A 20,054-nucleotide genomic window follows, 5' to 3' on the forward strand; every position below is an offset into this window, starting at 1 on the left:
AGACCCACAGAACCTGTCTGAAATTAGGAAATATGCCAATGACTTAAAAAACAAAACCCATTCATAATGGAAGAGAGGAGGCAGAGATAGGAATAAAACTAATGTAGAATGTGCCTCTCAAAGATCGTTGTGGCCTTCTGTGATTCTCAGTCCAGAAATCCACTGCCTGCTGCTGTTTCTGTCCTTCAGAAGCATCATGAGATTTTATCCAGTCAGCATCTCCAAGGGACTTAAATTGCAAACAAACGAATACAAACTCTCAATGCTCAATTATTTTGTTTGTAGACAAGACAACACTTGAAGCTTTGGAATAGAATGGGAGACCCAACCATACTCATGCAAAAGCCACATACTTTTTTCCAGAAGACCACGGTCAATAGTGGGAAATGCCTGCTGGCAGGAAGCTTTTAAATTACTGAGACCATTATGCACAGCAGACATGATTTGAGCAAACATCTCTTAGAGTCAAAATATGAATGGATAATGTACTCTATGAAAGAAAGGATCAATGAGACATTGCAATTTGCAAACAGAGAGATGGACAGATGCCTGGGGAGACAGCTAGATGCTGGGATTACACCTCACCCAGGTTTTTATGAAAGCCTCGTATTGGGAATAAACAGACAGGCTATAAAGTGTAGCAGTTATAAAATACTTGAAATCGTTTCTAATATTTCAGTTTAAGATAGTGGTTCTCAATCAGAGGCAACTCTGCCCCTGGGAGGACATCTGGCACTATCTAGAGACATTTTTGTCACAACTGGTGGGAGGTCAGGGCGCTTCTGATAGAAGCCAGGGATGCTGCTAAACTTCCTGTAATGAACAGAACCTCTTCTGCTCTCCATCACAACAAAAAATTATCCAGCTCAACCTGTCAATAGTGTCAAGGTTGAGAAACCCTGGCATAAGAGAAAAACTGCATGAAATATTTTTAAAAGGGGCAATAATCTACAACTCCTTGAAATAGGATGTGTACCCTACAGCAGTTGGACCTTCCTAAGGAAGAGGGAGAGAAGCTGTATTCATACTGTAAAACTAGCCTTCAAGACAAAGCGAGAAGAGAAGACTTGGAAACACAAGCAGTCCCTATAGTGAGTTACGCAGTTCATCTTGGTCATACTTTTTGTTGCTAGCAGGCTCTGAGAAAATCAAATCACTTTTGAGAATCTTGCATACACAGTAAAGTAATCGAGAAAAGTTTATTAATAAAACATAAAGAATGTTGTTGTCAGTCCACGTGGGCTGCTACAAATCTCTTGGATCCAGGTTCAAAGGCACATGGAAATGCTACAAGAGCTTGGCTACTGCATTGTCCAGATGCCAAGATAAGTTGCACAGCGCCATAATGTTGGAAAGGCTCATTCTTTTTGGTGTTTGGATCAGGAGCCCAGCTTGGACTTGTGACAAGGCCACATTTCCACCCATAAGTGCCAGGGGTTCTGCCTGGTACCACCTCTAGCTTTTTACCATATCTTCTGCAGCACATGAAAGGAACTCATCTCTGTTCACAAGTCATAAAATAAACTAGCATTGGGAATGGTGCAGAATTTTCTCTCAATTCAAACATATTTTAGGTTTTTAGATAGCCATGAGTAAGCGGATTTACCTGCTTCCTATTTAAAAATGATTTATCTTCACTTTCCTACTTAGTTCAAAGGAAGCATATCTACATCGTTCTAAGGCTATTCTCACACCTGATTTGAATTGGGTCTCTCTTGTGGTCTTGTTATATCACCTCTCCCTTTTTCTGTAACTTCTCTTGGGTTCCCTCTCCTTCCTTGGCTCTCATCCCATGACTGGTTGATGCAGGGATATAAAGGTCCAGCCCCCCAGTTTAAACCAGGGACATTTCCCCAGGGTCATCCCAGCTCCAAAGATTCCCCAAGGAAAGGACTGAGACTCTTATCGAGACAGCATTACAGTTCCTTTCCTTTCTCTGTCCAATCCTGCTTGCCTACGCTTTGTTCCAGAGGTATTTATCTAAGAGCAATCCCTGATAAAAGTCCTGCACTATCCATTTTCTCTCAGATTCTTCTTACTGAGACACCCAACTGGAGAAGCATGTGTTGGCTCCCAGCCTGATCGCTTGTCTCCATCCAGATTTCAGATTTGGACAGCTTTGCCTCATCAACAATCACATCTTTTTTTTTCCCATGAGTTTTGAGGTCTGGGAAAGGAATAAAAATACCTTCATTCTTGCTATATTTAAAAAGAATACAGTCAAGATAACTAATGAATAAAACTTAATTTTGATATAGTAATTTCAAACTTTTAGAAAAGTTGCAAAAACAGTACAAAGGACTTCTGTACATCCTTTATCCAGATTCACTAATTGTTTGCATATCTCTCGTTTGCTTCTTCATCAATCTCTCTCTCTCTCTCTGTATACACACACACATACACATCCTATATATATAATACATATACGCATATTACTGTTATTATTTGAACCACCTGAGAGTAAGTAGCAGGCATTTGGACTCTGTGATACACTGAATATTTGTGTGCCCCTCCCAAATTCATACATTGAAACCTAATCTCCAGTATGATGACATTTGGAGATGGGGCCTTTCCAGAGGTGATTAGGTCATGAGGGTAGAGCCCTCCTGAATTGGATTAGTGCCCTTAAATAAAAGAGACCCCAGAGAGTTCCCTTGTTCCTTCTGCCATGTAAGGACACAAGGCCATCTATGAACCAGGGAGTCCTCACCAGACAGCAGATCTGCTGGCACCTTGATCTTGGACTTGCCAGCCTTCAGAACTGTGAGAAATAAATTTCTGTTGTTTATAAGCCACCCAGTCTATAGTTTTCTGTTACAGTAGCCCAAACTGGTTGACAGCCCCGCTTATCCCTAAATAGCCAGGTGTGTATTTCCTAAGACGAAGATGTTCTCTACATGATCACAGTATGAGCATCTCAGTTGGGAAGTTTAACACTGATACAGTACTCTCTGTCAATCCATGGTCCATGTTCAGTTTTGTCAGTTGTCCCAGTTATGTCCTTTATAGCTATTCTTTTCTGGTTCAGAATCCAATCCAGAATTATTCTTTGCATTTAGTTGTTATGAATTGTTAGTCTCTTAAACCTGGAACAGTTCGTAGAGCTTTTTATTCCTTTCATAATTTTGACATTTTTTAAGACTACAGGTCATTTATTTTATAGCATGTCCCTTGATTTGGGTTAGTTTGGTGTTTCCTCTGATTAGATTTAAATTTTTAATTTTTGGCAGACATGTCCCAGGAGTGAAGTTGTGTTATTGTCTGTGTATCATATTAGGAGGGGCATGATGTCAGTTTGTCATAATATTGGTGATGTTAACTTTGATCACTTAGTTAAGGAGGTGTCCAGCAAGTTTCTTCTCTGTAAGGTTCTATTTTCCCCTTTGTAATTATGGGAGATACTTTGAGATTATGTAAATACCCTGTTACTCATCAAACTTTCACCCACCAATTCTAGCATTCACTGATAATTTTAAAACTATTATTCTTCCATTTATTATTTCTTCTATGCATTAGGAAGAGTTGTCAGCTTATATTTATTTATATCAGAGTGGACTTGTGGATTCATGTTTTTATTCCATGGGTTAGAATTCATCCAAGTTGATGCTCAAATTGTTTCCTCATGATTATTTAATTTGATTCCCAAATTGTTTAAGGTTCAGCCAGTGGGAGCCCTGTCAGTTAGGCTCCTGTGTCCTTTAGACATACTGCCACCATTTTTAAAAATACATCCATATTTTCTGGTGGGACGAGATGTTTCAGGTTCATATTGTACTATCCCTGCCCCATTCCTGGAATGAGCCCTTTCTTCAAGGAGCCATTCTCCTTTCAGAGAAGAACAGTATTTAGAAATCAAATCTGGGCACTGGGTGTGTTCATTCCTACTGGAGTCATCGCTTCTTGGCCCTCTCAGATGTCAGGGCTAGGAAATATATCAATCTCTAAATCAAAAACCTTATATCATAAACCATTCCTACTGATACCTCTATTCCAACCCAACACTCTAAGGTTTATTCTAGTCTTCCTGTTTTCATATTTCTAACTCCCTTCTCCAACAGTGAAAAATTTGGCTTTCATTATTCTCAACGAATTTACTCATTTACTCTAGCCTGGAATACACAGAATGTAGCTTCTGAATTACTAACATATCCCACCGTGAAAAAGCAAACCTACTAGCTAGAATGAAATATGTATTTAAAGGTCATTTTCTTTTTTTAGGTAAAATTTACGTGCAGTAAAATGCATAGCTCTTAAGTATACAGTTTGATGAGATTTGATCAATGTATGTACCTATGCAACTATCATTATAATTAAGACATAAACTGTTTCCATCAGCCCAGAAAGTTCCTTCATGCCCCCTTTTAGTAAATCCTATCCCCCACAGGCAACTACTATTCTGAATTCTATCACCACAGATTAATTTTACCTATTCTTGAGCTTCATATAAATGGAGTATATGGTATATACTCTTCTTTGTTTGGCTTTTTTTATGAAACATAATATTTTTGAGATTCATCCATGGGTCTCAAATTCATGTATATACATTCATTCATACATGTTGTTGCATGTATCAGTTGTTATATTTTTATTGCTAAAAAGTGTCCATTATGTGAATATTTTACTATCTGCCTATTGATGGACACTTGGTTGTTTTTGGCTATCATAGAGTTGTTATAAACATTCTTGTATGTCTCTTTTAGGAAAAGTGTTTTCATTTTTCTTAGGTAAATACCTAGTCATATCATAGGATGGTTGTATGTTTAACTTTATAAGAAACTGCCAAACCATTTCAAAGTAATTGTGTACCAGCAAATTAATTTGTACATAACAACAGTGTATGAGAGTTCCAGTTGCTCCACATTCTTGTCAATACTTGGTGTTGCAAATGGTTTTAATTGTAGCTGTTCTAGTGGGTGTGAGATTGTATCTCATAAGGGTTTTAACTTACATTTCCCTGATGACAAATGATGCTGAGCATCTTTTCATGGGCTTATTGGTAATTTGTATATTTTCTTTTGTGAAATGTCTGTTCAAAGTCTTTTGCCCATTTTTACTTGTACTGTTTGTCTTTTCATGTAGATTTGTAGGAGTTCCTTAAATATTCTAAATACAAGTCTTTCTTCAGACAAATGTATTGTGATTATTTTCTCCCAACAGGTGGTTCTCCATTTCATTTTCTCAGTGGTGTCTTTTGATAAGCAGAATATGTTGATTTTAATGCCATCCAATTTATCAAAAATTTCTTTGCGTGTGTGTCTTTTATAAGAAATATCTGCCTATTCTCCTGGTTTTTTATCTTAGAAAATTTGTAGTCTTAGCTTTTATATTTAAATCAATAATCCATCTCAAATTAATTTTTGTGTGCGGTATGCAATAGGAGTCAAGGTTTATTTTTTTTGACATGTTTATCTAATAGTTTCAGCTCCTACTTATTGAAAAATTTCATTTCCTCCATTGAATTGCCTTGGTGCCTTGGTTGAAAATCAATTGTCTTTATACGTGTGGGCCTATTTCTGGACCCTATTCTCTGCCATTAACCTATTTATCTGTTCCTACATTAACACCACATTCTCCTGATTACTGTGGCTTTATAGCCACAGTATGATTATATTTTGAAATCAGGTAGTGTGTGTCCTTAAGCTTCGTTCTGTTTCAAGATTCCTTTGACTACTCTAGGTCCTTTGTATTGCCACGTATAATTTATAATTAACTCATCTATTTCAACAAAAAAATATCCTTTGGGAATTTGATTGGAATTAACCTACAGATTAATTTTGGGGAGAAGTAAACTTAATAACAATGTGTCTTCTAGTGTATGAACTTGGTGGACTTTAATTTAGACTTTGACCCTTTGAATTTCTCTTTCACAAAATATGTGCATATATGTATGTATGTATATGCATATATGTTGGACAGCTCTACTCAATAGAAATTTCTTTACTCTTCCTCTATTGAGCTGAAAAATTTAACTGCTAGCACCTACGTTCCTGGCTGAGAATCAGGGATATTATGTAGATAACCTTATTTTGGAAACAGAATAAGAAAGAATAGGAGAGAGGCATGGATTCCTCTGTACTTGTTGGGAGCACAGGCTATGGCTTTCCTGCATGATGGTCCAATGTGGCTCATGACACTGGTGGGGAAGGGGTGGTTAGAAAAGGGAGGGAGGAGCATCTAGAGCTAAGATTAGGGAACTCTGGGGGAGAGATACATTGTATAAATTTGGCTAAAGTGACAGGTATTTGAAGAAGCTGAGGGAAACAGTGGCCTCCTTAGGCAGATACATTCCATGTAAATATATCTTCCCCAAAGGAACATATGCCCAATTCAGGGCTCAGCTGAGTCTTTGGGTCTGAATGATAAATAGACTTTCACTTCTCAGGTCTGGTCACTTGTGCGAATTTCACTGCAGCAGAAAACATGACAATTATAACATAATATAAAAATAGCTACTATATATTGGGCACTCATTCAGTGCCAGGCCCAGTACTGCCATTTAACATATGTTTCATTTTCACAACGACCTTTTGGGATAGAGAATATTAGCTACTACAGTTTATAGATAAAGAAGTGAAGGATTTGAATAGTGAAGTACACCAGGACCACATGGTTAGCAAATGGAAAAGGCCTTACTCTAACTCCCACACCTCCTGGTCTCCCTGCATAGCAATGATGTATATTTACTTTAAATCTCACAGCCTTAATGCTCCTGAGACCTCATCATCCTGGGGGAAGCCCTGTTGATGTCTAATTTACCTTCTTGGCAACTTCTCTTCTCCATAAATCTAGACCAAGGCCAGGGTGAGCTTCTCTGTCAGACTCTGTCTCCGCTGTGCCTTAATTAGCCCAATGGAGATGGAACACTGTGGCCATCAGGCCTGGAAATTAGACTTGGGAAATCCCTGATGGTGTTTAGGCCATTATTACTCAGCCTGGGCTTGCTTCTGGGCTTTTAAGTGCATTAGAGCTCTCTTCATTGACTTGACTGGCTGCTCTGTGCTGGCTGACTTGTCAAATTACCTCTCATTTGTACAGCTCACCTGATGTTTTTGAAGCACTTTCCTGGCATTGGGAGCTGCTGGTTCATCCTGAGGGATCTGGGGACTGAGCCTAGTTTTACAGATGCGGAAGCTGAGACCAGGCTGTATTGAGCAAGTGTGTATTTGGTCTCCTTCAAATGCTTAATATTTGCAACTGGAGTGATTTTTCTTTTTCATGTGGCTGGATCTAAAGTTTCAATATGACTGTTTAATGAGCCTCTGAATGAGACTATGTTTGGGGTGTCAGTGTGAAGCAGAGAGGGGGCTGATTCACTATTGCAAATGGACCCTGTAGATCACCCAAAGGGATATCTTAGATTTTGGGGTTGACAGTTGTTGTCTCATGTTGTCTGGATTCATGGGCTGGTGATCTAGAGTTACACAGCTGTCCATGTACTCTAAGGGGAACCGATTTACCCAAGGGGCCCAAGGGTGAGAGCAGAACCAAGACAGACCTCTGGTCTTGTGACTTCACCTTAGATCCATGCTACCTCTCATAGCATCTACTACGTGCTAGGTTTGGAACTAGGCAGACACTTGGGATGGGGCTGATTGGATGGAGTCTGAAGGGGTTATTCAACAGGCACAAAGCAGAGTCTCTAGAAATGGCTCAGGCAAAATGAATCCCAACAGTCAGCAATTAGGGCCAGGGCCTCAGTTCCCCAAAGCGCTAGCAGAGACACACTAAAAATGGGAGTCAAAGCAGCCCACCCTGTGAGCTGGATCTCATATTGGAGATAGAGCCAGGGTTGGTGGGAATGCCTTGTCCTGAGCCAGTCTGCCAGGAATAGTGACCTTATTTAAGTCCCTGCCCACTGAGGGAGGGGAACCTGAGGACTTCCTACCTCAAGTCTATCATTCTAGGATATAGGAGTCAGACTGTGCTTTTGAGTAGGGACAGCAGGAATGGGGAGCTTGGAAGGGTCAAGGTCAAGGGATAAGACAGGCTCATGGGCCAAACTTTCCAGATCTACTAAGTTGGAAAAATAGTGGTTCTGACTGCTGTTCTGCTATCAAGGATACGTTTCCAGCTAGCTGTATCTATTTACCCCTCTCTGAAGGCACGAATCTCTACTTCAGTAAAGTATAAAAATTTACATGTATACAAATAATTGTGGGGAGTTATGGAAAGGCTTTCTTCAGTACTGGCCCTATGGTTGGTCTGGTAGGAGGAGGTGACTCTGGATGAGGGGAAGCTAAGTAATCTGTGTTTTGAATAAGCCATCCAGGAGATTCAGAGGCAGATGAGGGATCATGGAGACATTTTTATAAACACTACCAGATCCCATTGGCACTCAACTCTGGGCAGGGCCATATGCAGACGGGCGGCTCCGGCAAAGCAGCCTCAATCCAGGGTCCTCAAATAGACTTGCTGCTGCGGCCCCAGGCCTGTTACCCAAATTCCTTGCCTAGACATTGGCCCAGTCTTACGGTCCAGATTTTGTATTTTGGGTATCTGCCCATGGTTCCTCAAATTCTTAGCCCTGGTTCCTTTGGCTCATCTCCCTGCCTATCCCCCCTCCCTGCAACCCCCACTCCCTGCTTCACCGTCATCTGTCCTAGTTGCTCTCCCGGAGCTTGACCACCTGTCATCTTAATGTTTTTAATTTAAAAGATTTATTTATTTAAAAACATTTTTTTGGCCGTGCCACATGGCACGTGGGATCTCCCCTGACCAGGGATCGAACCCATGCCCCCTGCATTGGGAGCATGGAGTCTTAACCACTGGACCACTAGGGAAGTCCAACCACCTGTTGTCTTGATCCATACCCAGCCTTCTTCCCATGACTCCATCCTAGTGGGTGACTAGACAACATGAGATTTGGCTGCTACTTGTTACAAGTAAAACTTTGAAACTGAGAAACTTCTAAAAGCCAGTGATCCAGGGAAGACAAGGCCTTTATACCCAATTTTAAATTGATGGAGGAACCTAGAAGCTGAAATTTTGTGAAGTTTCTTTGACTTTCTCTTTTGGGGTGCACAGAGAAATTATGGTACTTTAAGAGATAAATAACTTCAAAGAACTTGTAAATTTTGTTTAATAATCTAGGACCTCTAGATTAGGTATTATCTAAATGAGAAGTCCACATATTTATGTTGACTCCATATCTCACATGAAGAATTATTAGAACTCAAAGGCAGAGGCAGCCCCAGCAAGTTTTAAAGCTGTGAAACTTGTTTCTTTCTCCTCACTTCCCTCTCAGAACTATTTTTTTAAAGATTTTTTTTGATATAGACCATTTTTAAAGTCTTTATTGAATTTGTTACAATATTGCTTCTGCTTTATGTTTTGGTTTTTTGGCCATGAGGCATGTGGGATCTTAGCTTCCCGACCAGGGATTGAACCCTCACCCCCCGCATTGGAAGGCGAAGTCTTAACCACTGGACCTCCAGGGAAGTCCCTCAGAACTATTGTTTGAACATTTCCACAATCTCCAGGACTCTGCTCAATTCATCGACAGAGAAAAAAATAAGGAAGAAACCAAGAAATTAATAGCATAACAATTAATTCTATATGTAACTACTACCAGGAGCATGTATGTTTTAAAAGAGGGCCTAGGGTCCTTCTGGATTTTCAGAGTCAGCTGGTTAATGTCTACCTCATCTGTCATGAAAGTGGCTCTGCTCAGGGTGACACTTTGGAAGGTCAGAGAGTGGGGAGCTTCAGGTAGGAACTCTGGCTTGCTTTAAATTAGCAAGACCAGTGGCAGTGGCAGGCAGAACCTTTGATCAATTGAGAGCATGCACTTGACACTGTCTGAACCTATCATTCTATACCACACTCCTGGCCTCAAGTGATTGGTCTATTGATGGAGACTTGACTCCTGTTGGACCAATCAGAACCCTTCCCTGGGGCACCAAACCTGCCAGTAGCCATATTTCCAGCCCCTGCAGGAAGCTGGGCTGAAAGAAGGAAGCCAACAATTGGGAGCATCATGAAGATAGAAAGTGAGACAGAATCTACTGTGATTCTCTGAACACCAGCAGAGCTGCTTCTGGGCTGTATTAGTTTGCTAGGGTTGCTATAACAAGGTACCACAGACTGGAGGCTTAAACAACAAGAATTTATTTTCTCACAGTCCTGGAGGTTGAAAGTCCAAAATCAAGGTGTTGGCAGGGTTGATTTCTTCTGAGGCCTCTCTCCTTGCTTTGTAGGTGGTCATCTTCTCCCTGTGTCTTCCTTTTGTGCAATGCCTGTGTCCAAGTTTCCTCTTACAAGGACGCCAGTTTTATTGGATTAGGGCCCCTCCTAATGACTTCATTATAACCTAATTACCTCTTTAATCTCCAAATACAGTCACATTCTGTGGTACTGGTGGGTTAGGATTTCAACATACAAATTTTGGGGACTGATTTTTCCCACCTGTTCCTACACCCCAGCCTTTCTCTGGCATTCCAAAGGCTCAGTGGCTGCTACAAATGGTTATTTTTTTCTTAGTATATTTCTATTTGGATAATGTTGGTATGTAGAACTTTTAGGGTCTGGCTATATTAGTTTTTGTCTGTTTTTTTGTTTGTTTTGCTGTATTGGGTCTTCATTGCTTCCTGAGGGCTTTCCCTAGTTGCGGCGAGTGGGGGCTACTCTTCGTTGTGGTGCGAGGGCTTCTCATTGTGGTGGCTTCTCCTGTCGCAGAGCACAGGCTCTAGGCACTCGGGCTTCAGTAGTTGCAGTGTGCGGGCTCAGTAATTGTGGTGCACAGGCTTAGTTGTTCCACGGCATGTGGGATCTTCCTGAACCAGGGCTTGAACCCGTGTCCCCTGCATTGGCAGGTGGATTCTTAACGACTGCGCCACCAGGGAAGTCCCTATATTGGGTATTGAAGTTCAATGTTTGTGATATAAGTTGCAAATATTTTCTTTTTGTCACCTGTCTTTTAATTTTGCTCATTTAAAAAACCATACAATTAAAAAATTATTGCTGTGGATATTGAGCGATAGTTGAGTTTTTTCTTGTGATAGAGATGAGTATAAATAAGAGGGCAGAGAATGGCAGGGAGACTGGTGTAGCTGGCATCTACAGATGGAGGGCAGACGTAGCTGAAGCAAGTAAGCCTCTCCGGGGCCTCAATTTCCCTCCTCTTGGGATAAATGCTCTCCTCTCATCCACCTCCCTGTCCTCTAGCCCACACTAAAAATAACCTTTGGAACAAAATAGCCCTAAACTTTCCAGTGCCTGTTTTCTTTCTACTCAGGAACATATTGATAGTATAGGAAATCTGGGGCAAAAACCATGAACAAGAATATAGTTAACAACATGTCAGATTTTTCTAGTTTTCCATCCAAGAAAGTGTGGCCTGGAATACAGATCCTCTAATGTTGGGGGCGGGGGGGTGAGGGATGGAGGGAGGGGTGGGGCCAGAACTGGAAAATCATTAGTCGCCCTCCTGCATCCTGTCCTGGATTGTTAGATCTGAGCGAAACTGGAGGAGATGCACTCTGATGTAGGCTCATCTTGGGGGAAATATTGATTCTGACCACAGCCATCCCTGTTTTAAAAGTTATTTCATGTTTGAAAGAAGTGATATAGTTGATAAAAGAAGATAAAAATAACTCTACTTGATATAACTTAGTATTCATGATACTGTCCTTAAAAAATAACTGGCTGGAGTTTCTGTGACTGCTGCTGCTTCTAAAATAGCCCCTTGGGAGGGGTTTATCTCAAGAGGCTGCCTTATTTCTAAAACTCTTCCATCCTTTGAATAATGTCCCTACCCTTTGAGGCTAAAGCAGAATTTCAGAAACCACCCAAAGGCCTTCAAAGACAGATAAGAAGTCAGTTTTGCTATTCTGTAGTGGCAGAAGTGAACTGATGGTCAAGTTAATGAAGCTTAAGCCTCAAAGCCTCTAGCTTGTTGGGGTCCCTTCCCAGGATCAGCAGGTTCCCCTCCCAGATTCAGTGGAGAAAGCAGCTACCCAAGCACACCTCTGCTTGGCTGCATTGCTCGAGCTGGGTGTCCATCCTCTACGTGTGCCCTGTCCCTTCCTCCTTCCCTGCTGGGAAGCCACCCCCATGTTCCCCACTCAATACCCAGTAACACCCAAGGTCCTCACTCCAAGCTATTGATGAGACCAGGAGTGCAGTTATAGAGGGGGCATTAACAAAAGGTTTTGAAGCTGGAGGCAACTATTTCTCAACTATCAATACTAAAAAAATAGATTTTCATCAAGCAAGCTAGAAGAAGTAGTGAATTACTTTTCTGGTCTGGCTATAGAAAAGTGTCACAAAACCAGTGTCATATGAGCAAGCATTCAAAGTCCAAGAGTATGACGCCAGAAAGGGTAAGAAAAAGGTATAATAGGGCTGTGTCCAGCAATTAATGGGTGATGATGATGGTGGTGATGAAATAAGTAATTTTCCTGGATTGTGCCATTATCACTTTATTGCCTCTCAGTTCCTACCCACTCTTTCTTGCTCTGCTTTGTGATACTGGGGTAAGCCACGTAAACATTTCTCCATCACCTGCTGGCATCATATCAAGCTTTGCCAGAGGAGGGTGCTGGAGGGACACTGGGGGACAAAGATGCTTCTCTTCCTGTTTCTGGATTTTCCTGCTTCACTTCTTGCTTCTGGGGCTTTTGGCCACATCCCACGGTGCTTATCCCCATGCAAGTTTCAAGGCCACCTTAGCGGGTGGGTTCCAGCAATTTCTGCCAGCACCGCAGCCAGCTCCTGGTAAGTCTCCCAGGCAGCCAGCGGAAGGATCGCCAACAAGTCTCGCTGATGCACAACTTTCCAGTGCGTTTCCCCTGCAGAAGCCTTTCAGTAAGTTCCACTCGCACCTCAGAGGGTAGCTCCTCAGTAAGTCTAGTCCACACCCTAGCAGGTGGTTTACTGCTTGTCCGACCTGGCCTGAGACACCTCAGGGAACTTCTTAATTGTCCAGCAGGCCACACCCACACCCTGTCCATCAAGGTCTGAATCTCAGCCCTGGGGGGGTGGGGGTGGGAGGGTGGAGCTCTTCCGAATTTGTTCCCTCCTTGGATACTTTCAGTCGTAGAGGTTACGGTTGCTCCCTTTCTCTACTCATCCTATATTCTGTAGAGTTCTCTTTACCCCTTAGTAGTTAATCCCCTGTTACCAATGAATCATTCTTTATATCAAACTTTTCCTGTTCAAATTACTTTGTGGATTCTGCCTCCTGTCTGGACCCTAACTAATATAGGTATTTATTAGCTCTTAAATTTGAATTCATTAACATTTTTTTTCCACTCTAAAAAAATTCACTTATAACTGATTTTCTATTTGTTCTATGGTATTCTTTTGAAAAAGGGTCTATCAAAATACATAAGCTTCAGGCCCCGCAAAACTAGACTAGCTGCTGTGAAGTTGGGAGGGACCCTTTGGACATCAGACTAGATAGAGTGACCGCTAATCTGCCTGGGTCTCCAAGGTCATAGTTGGAGGTAGAAACTGTTATGGACCTGGGTTCTTGGCCTCCTTAAACAACGGAAATTGACCAGAGGCCAAACAAGAAATTCAGGAAAGGCTTTACTGGGGGCCCTGCTGCAGCAGGGGGGAGCGAGAAGAAACGACAGGTTCTCTTGTCTGCTCGCTCCCTGAGGTGAGGTGAACTTGTTCCTTATATGGGGTGAGGGTAGGGGTGTGTCCAGGGGTCAGGCCGGAGGGGTGGCTTAGGTGGTTTGCCCACCCCTTAGGTGGTGTTGTGTGCAGGGGGCATGCACAGTACCCTGCTTTTGCTCCTGATCCCCTGTTTTTGTCTGGGGCTTTTCAAAAGTGGCAGTTGGGTTTTTTGGTCTCTTTGTATCTTTTGGGTCCAGAATTCGCCCCAGCTGGATGCACATAGTTATTTTTAGTCCCACACAGTTTCTTTGTGTTTTGTTGCTCTAGGAGAGGTGTGTCCAGGTGCAAGCATTGCAGCACTGCAGCAAAGAGTCCCAGATCCCAGCAGGTCTCAAAACTACAGGATGTGGCTTTCAGGTGGGTCTTAGAGACCACAAGTCACATCACCTCAAACAAATATCCTGACATATATTCTACCTCACACCACAAACATGTGAGGTAGACACCACATGAGAAAGTGGGGCCCAGAGTGGGGAAGGGGCATGCCCAAGGTCATGGAGAAAGCCAGAGGTAGAGTCTGGGCTAGAACCTGGGTCTCTTGACTCCCAGAGCTCAGTGACCCTGTGAGGGAGCAGGACAGGAGTGGATCAGAGTCTCTGAGGTCGACTGGAGGCTGTGTCTTCCACTTCAGCTAGTGACAGGCCAAGCCTCCCTCAGAAAACAGCTAGAAAAACAGGACAAAATATAAAGTCCTCTTGAGGCCTCAAAGACCCAAAATAAACAGTGAAAAAGGACAGTGCTGAGATCTTGGAGGCAAAGGAAAACCTGAAATGTGAGCTTGGCATTTGATGCAGCTTTTCCCTGAGGGGTCTGCCTATTCCAGAAGAGGCAGTGGAGAAGGAGGGAGGCTGAGCTGAGCTCTTGGCAGCTTTGAAGGCTGGAAGGTCATTGCTGACACCTCCTTCCCCTCATTCAGACCGGCACCGAGTCTTGTCCCTTTTACCCGAGGATGTCACTGGAATTCGTTCACTTCTCTCTGCCTCCCAGAACCACCCTGGCTCAACCCGCCAGTGCCTCACATCTGAAATGCTGCCTCCACACAGCAGCATTTTATCTTACTATTTTTTTTTAATCTTACCATTATTTCTAAGTCAAGTGGATTGGTTTTTCAACATCGTGCCTGCCAATATGCTTACAAAGTCACCTGTAAGTGTCCAGATGAACCCAAATTGTTGGTTATAATTTTGATCATGCCTTCATTTCTTCTTTCTTGAAAAAAAAAGTGCTATTTTGACTGTTTGGCTTAACATATTGTGTTGTAGATTATCCTTCAATGAACTATTTTAAATGTTTAAATTAGGTGCCACTTAATTTTATTATACCATCAACAGCTGATGAAAAAGAACCAACTATTTCTAGTAAAAAAAAAAATGTCCGATCTTTAATCTGTTCTCCACACCAAAGCTCCTTCACAGATGCAGCCAATAAGATTAGGCCACTTATCTGCTTACTACTTTATAAACTTTCAATGATTTCTCGTTATTTTTAGGATTCAGACCTAGATCTTTAACAGCGCCTACAAGGTCCTGTGTAGTCAGATTCCAACTACTGCTCCAACCTCGTTTATCCCATATGTCCTCTGCCTTTATTGTCTAGCACCCTGATTTTCTTTCAGGTCTGTGCCTTCTTCTGTCACAGGGCCTTTTCTTGTGCTCTCATTTCTGGCTGGAATGCTTATCTAATCTCTGTTCCTCAGATCTTGGATCTATTGCGGGAAGGACATACTTGAAGTTTGGAAAAATGAGTCTTTTCTCTCATCTGACCAGCCTTCCATGGATGTGTGAACCATGAAGATGAAACTAAGACCTCCTGGTACAGGGTATCTTGAGGGGCCTTGAAAGGAGAATACTCAGTATTGAAGTGAATTATACCAGGCACCCCAATATGAAAGACAGGAAATGTTTGAACCTGACCTTTCCCTTTCTCTGGAGAAGTCTGATATTCTCTGGAAGCCAATGGTTATTGCTCACAAAGTGGCTTTTCCTTGCCTAGCTAATCAGATTTGTCTGAATCCTCATCACCCCATCTGAATTTCTCAGACCCTATCAGGTTGTACAGTGTAGATAGAAAAAATGGTGCAGGGAGTCTGATGGTACACCAGTCACAGAATGTTAAGGGAGAAAATGAAGTGAATTAAACATTCCTAGCTTGTTGTTCAACTCATGGGATCTGGTTCATTGTTAAGGGTTTTAGAACAAGTATGGGGATTGGGAGCAAACTTCATATTGGGCAAGGGTTTAGCTAATAAATTCACTGTGAAAGTTCCCCTTTTGGAGAACTTGAACTTGTGCTGGGACATTGCTGCCCAAACCATGGTTGACAAAATTCTTCCAGATTGTGCAGGCCAAACAGGGTCCTCTAAGTCACCCTGAGAAACTACTGGGGGCAGAGCAGGGAGGCAGACAAACTCACAGGAGGAAAGGGATGATCTACCTAAACATGCACAGTGATCATGTGTGTTCTTCGGGGAGCATGCTAATTCAGTTTAATGAATTTTGGTATTTTCAGCATGTTCATGTCTGCACATTGAGCATCCCTAATAGAAAGGCAATTGGCTATGTGTCTTCATTGCCCAAATCACTCTTAGGGAGATGGCAGAAAACACTTGAAATGGGAAAAATAGGGCTTGAGGAATTCCTGAGGCAAGAGGAAATTGACACAATTTGGGGGAAAGAACAGTGCCATCTCTGAGAACAATCATAATAATTTCTAGATGCCAGATTTTCCATTTCATACTAAAATTCAGATGTCTGCCCCATTTCTCTCAGACTACTGGCAACTGTTACACATGCGAGAGAGAAGCATTAAACCAGCAGCCCTGCTCCATTCACTCTTCATTTGGAACATCACAGTCTTGGGTCCTCAGAGGCACATGAGTCATTGTCCCTCCCTCACAGTCATCTGCTCACAGCCCTGTATGATCTAAGTCCAAGGGAATAGTCCACACAACCAACCACATGAGTGGCTGCCCCAGCACTGCAGTTTTAACCAGAAGAGCTTTCTCCAGTGACATTTCAATGATCATCTAGACTTTCATTTCCTCAGTTAAAAGCATAATCCCAATTTCTACCTCACTGACCTTTTCCCCATGGATCAAATCTCCTATCTAAGCAGTCCCTACTAAAGAACCTGTACTGTGGAGTTCACCCAGATTAGGTTATATTAGATGTAATTGTATTAGCATGAACAATAGACTAAGGTTGAGAGATTACAGAACCCTCAATCTGGTCCTGAGCCTTCTTTTCAGCTTTCTCTCCCTGTGATCTATTTCCTTTTCTTCTTATTTTATTTTTTTCAGGCTTTATTGAGATATAATTGACATATAACATTGTGTAAGTTTAAGGTGTACAAAGTATTGATTTGATATATATATATATATATTGCAAAATGATTACCACCATAGTGTTAGCTAACTTTCATCACATCACATGATTACCGTTACTTTTTTTGTGGTGAGGACATTTAAGATCTACTCTCTTAGCAACTTTAGTGTATAATACAGTATTATTAACTATAATCACCATGCTGTACATTAGGTTCCCCAGAACTTAGTAATTTTATAAGTGGAAGTTTGTACTCATTGACCAATATCTCCCTCGTTTCCTCTACCCCCAGTCCCTAGTAACTACTTTTCTACTCTGTTTCTGAGTTCAGCTTTTTTTAGGTTCTAAATATAAGTGATATATACAGCATTTGTCTTTCTCTGGCTTATTTCACTTAGCATAATGCCCTCAAGTTCCCTCCATGTTGTTATAAATGGCAGGATTTCCTTCTGTCTCATGGCTGAATAATTTCCATTTAGTATACAGTTGTCCCTTGGTATCCAGTGGACTCCCTGCAGATATCAAAATCCATGGATGCTCAAGCCCCTTATATAAAATGTCATAGTACAGTTGCCTCTCTGTATGGGAGATGCAGAGCCTGCAGATATGGAGCGCCAACTGTATATACCACACTTTTTTTTAATTTGTTCATCTGTTGATGGACACATAGGTTGTTTCCACATCTTGGCTGTTGTGAAAGTTCAGATATCACTTTGAGATAATGATTTCATTTCCTTTGGGTGTCTACTGAGAAGTGGGATTGCTGGATCATATGGCAGTTCTATTTTTAATTTCTTGAGGAACCTCTGTACTGTTTTCCATAGTGGCTGTACCACTTTATGTTTTCACCAACAGTGTACAAGGGCTCCCTTTTCTCCACAACCTCACCAACATTTGTTTTCTCTTGTCTTTTGTTAATAGATATCCCAACAGGTGTGAGGTGATATTTCATTGTGGTTTTGATTTGCATTTCACGTCTCTGTTGGCTATTTGGAAAAGCATCTACTCAGTGCCTTTGCCCATTTTTTGATTGGGTTATTTATTTTTGTTTTTACTATTGAATTGTATTATTTCCTTGTATATTTTGGATATTAATATCTTATTGGATGTGTGCTTTGCAAATGTTTTATCCCATTCTATAGATTGCCTTTTAATTTTGTTGATGGTTTCCTTTGCTCTGCAGAAGCTTTTTAATTTGTAGTCCCACTTGTTTATTTTTGCCTTTGCTTTTGGTGTTAAGTCCAAAAAAAAATCATTGCCTAGATTGATGTCAAGGAGCTTACCCCTGTTTTCTTCTAGGAGTTTTATTGTTTTAGGTCTTATGTTCAAGTCTTAAATCCATTTGAGTTGATTTTTGTGTATGGTACAAGATGGAGGTCCAGTTTCATTCTTTTGTTTGTGAATATCCAGTTTTCCTAGAACAATTTATTGAAAAGATCTTCCTTTCCCCATTCTATATTCTTGGCTCTTTTGTCATAAATTAATTGACCATATAGGTGTGGGTTTATTTCTGGATCTCTATTCTATTCCATTGATCTATGTATCTTTTTTTTTTTTTTGCCAATACCATATGGTTTTAATTACTATAGCTTGGTAATATAGTTTGAAATCAGGAAGTGTGAGGCCTCCTGTTTTGTTTTTCTTTCTAAAGATTGCTTTGGCTATTTTGGGTCTTTTGTGGGTCTATACAAATTTCAGGATTGTTTTTTCTATTTTTGTGAAAAATGCCATTGGGATTTCAACAGGGTTGCATTGAATCTGTAGAACATTTTGGGCACTTTGGGTTGTATGGACATTTAAACAATATTAATTCTCTACACTGAGAATTGTAAGACTTTATTGAAAGAATTTGAAAGACAAATAATTGGGAAGATACTCTGTGCTCATGGATTGGAAGAATTAATATTGTGTGTGTGTGTGTACACAGGTAACTATAATTTATCCTTAAAAAAGAAGGAAATCCTGTCATTTGTGACAACATGGATGAACTTGGAGGGCATTATGCTGAGTGAAATTAGACAGAGAAAGACAAATACTGCATGGTATTACTTGTATGTGGACTCTGGAAAAAAAGTTTAACTCACAGAAACAGAGCAGAAAAGTGGTTGCAAGGGGTTGGGAAAAACAGGGGGAGGTTAGTAAAAGGGTATAAACTTTTAGTGATAAGATGAATAAGGTTAGAGGATTTAATGTGTATATGTCATGATGACTATAGGTGAGAACACTGTATTATATAAATGAAATTTGCTAAGAAAATAGAACCTAAGTGTTCTCATTAAAAAAAGGTAAATATGTGAGGTGATGAATAGATGTGTTAAGTAACTCAATGTGAGGGGGGATTCTTTCACAATATATACATATATAAAATCATCACATAATACAGTTTAAATAATCTTACCATTTTATTTGTCAATTATATCTCAATAAAGCTGAAAAATTTATTAAACAAAGAAAAAAATAAAAAATTCACCACTATACTGACAAATAATAGTGTAGAAACTCACTGAATGTTTCTAAGATAGAAAATCACTCTAGTTAGAAGGCTGATTAGGTAGAGCTGGATTGAGAAAAAGCCTGAGGAATATGGGATTGGAGTTCCAGAAAAAGTGAGGGCAATAAAAATTTCTCAAGAAATAATAGCCAAGAATTGGGAGATTGGGATTGCCATATATACATTACTAATAAGAAAAAAAATCAAATTGCATACTTTAAATATATGCAGTTTTTTGTATGTCAATTGTATCTCAATAAAAATTCTTAAAGAAAAAAAAAAAGGAAATAATAGCCAAAAGTTTTCCAAACTTATTTAAAAATGTAAACTCACAGGCCCAAGAAGCTCATTGTTATTGACTGAATGTTTGTGTCCCCCACTCAGATTCACATGCTGAAGCCCTAACACCCAATGTGATGGCATTTAGAGGTGGGGCCTTTGGGAGGTAATTCAGTTTGGATGAGGTTATGAAGGTGGGGATCCCGATGATGAGATTAGTGCCATTATAAAAAGAGGAAGAGAGATCAGAGCTCTCTTCCCCTCTGCCATATGAGAATGGCAGCCTCCTGCAGCCAGGAAGAGGGCTCTCCCCAGGAATCTGCCAGCACCTTGATCTT

General features: G+C 40.9%; 1 protein-coding gene across 5 annotated transcripts in view; it reads left to right on the forward strand.

The window, feature by feature from the left end:
• SH3GL3 (SH3 domain containing GRB2 like 3, endophilin A3) overlaps window positions 1–20,054 on the forward strand; it is a 302,977-nt gene that overhangs the window by 108,021 nt on the left and 174,902 nt on the right. Inside the window, exon 1 of one of the 5 annotated variants that reach the window (XM_057721496.1) lies at window positions 7,126–7,155. The exons of the other annotated variants lie outside the window; for them this stretch is intronic. The gene's annotated coding sequence lies outside the window, so the exon portion shown is untranslated. Of the gene's footprint in view, window positions 1–7,125; window positions 7,156–20,054 lie in introns of those variants that run through there. 5 annotated transcript variants of the gene reach the window in all.

The sequence above is a fragment of the Hippopotamus amphibius genome, chromosome 2, assembly GCF_030028045.1.
Source record: "Hippopotamus amphibius kiboko isolate mHipAmp2 chromosome 2, mHipAmp2.hap2, whole genome shotgun sequence".
Classification (NCBI taxonomy): domain Eukaryota; kingdom Metazoa; phylum Chordata; class Mammalia; order Artiodactyla; family Hippopotamidae; genus Hippopotamus; species Hippopotamus amphibius.